Source organism: Echinops telfairi, unplaced genomic scaffold, assembly GCF_000313985.2.
Source record: "Echinops telfairi isolate 266 unplaced genomic scaffold, ASM31398v2 ScPeMD7_7409;HRSCAF=8447, whole genome shotgun sequence".
Taxonomy (NCBI): Eukaryota; Metazoa; Chordata; class Mammalia; order Afrosoricida; family Tenrecidae; genus Echinops; species Echinops telfairi.
Window position 1 is genome coordinate 6494419 of NW_022111309.1, and position 1016 is coordinate 6495434.

The window sequence follows — 1016 nt, forward strand, 5'->3', positions numbered from 1 at the left end:
AACCCTCGTGTGGTGTCTTACTTGTATTGAAAATTCATCCCCCTGTTCTGCTGGATCTGCATTCAAAACCCTGGCTCTGGTTCCATTCATCTGCTGGCTCTGGTTCCATTCATCTGCTGGCTCTGGTTCCATTCGTTGTTTTCCAAGTATTTTCGCGTACCTCCACAACTGCCCCAAATTCTGTGGTTTCCTGCTTCTTTGACGTTTTTGATCTATTCTCTATCCCGAACCTGTGAGATCTTTTAGAAATGTAAATGGAATATGCATCTAATTTGAATTCATTAGCTATATTCTCATTTTTTTAAAAAAAATAAAGCCCTTGTGCTCGTTTCGGCAGCACATATACTAAAATTGGAACGATACAGAGAAGATTAGCATGGCCCCTGCGCAAGGATGACACACAAATTCGTGAAGCGTTCCATATTTTAAATAAATAAATAAAGCCCGGTTCCTTTCTGGTGGCAGAATATTCTACATATTCTACCCTCCTCTGACGCTTCCACCTCACCTCAGACCTAGTATTTCTTAAGGAGCTCTGGTGATGCAGTGGTTATACACTAAGCGTATGAGCCAAGTAGTGGTGATGTATTGGACATGTGATCCAAATGGTCAGCAGTTTGAAAGACTGGGATTTCCACTCCTGTAAACCGTTCAGCCTCAGAGACCCATAGGGGTTGGCTCTGGGTCAGCATTGACTCAATGGCAGTGAGTGGAGTTTGGGTTTACTCTTTCTTATACTTCTTGCTTGATCACTGAAATAGAGTCATCAATATCATAACCCTTCTAGTCCTCCTTCTGCAATGTCTGATCAGTCTGGCTTCGATGCCTGTTGCTAGAATCCCATTTTGGAAGAAGTTCTCTGCCTTACTCATGGACAGACTTAAGGTGGGTTTAAGTCCTGACCTTCGTAGAGGGGGTGAACCAACCCTTTGTTATAGTCTTCCAAAAGACAGAAACCACACTTCTATTAAAGCCATTCTCCTGTGCTTGTAATCCATCTCAGACATCAAGAGGAA

At 42.7% G+C, this 1016-nt stretch overlaps 1 non-coding gene across 1 annotated transcript; it reads left to right on the forward strand.

Annotated features, from left to right (window-relative positions):
* The first annotated feature begins 321 nt into the window (after positions 1-321).
* On the forward strand, positions 322-428 carry LOC115871854. Its single transcript, XR_004047515.1, has one exon. It is a non-coding gene; the product is annotated as a U6 spliceosomal RNA (small nuclear RNA).
* Positions 429-1016: the final 588 nt, after the last annotated feature.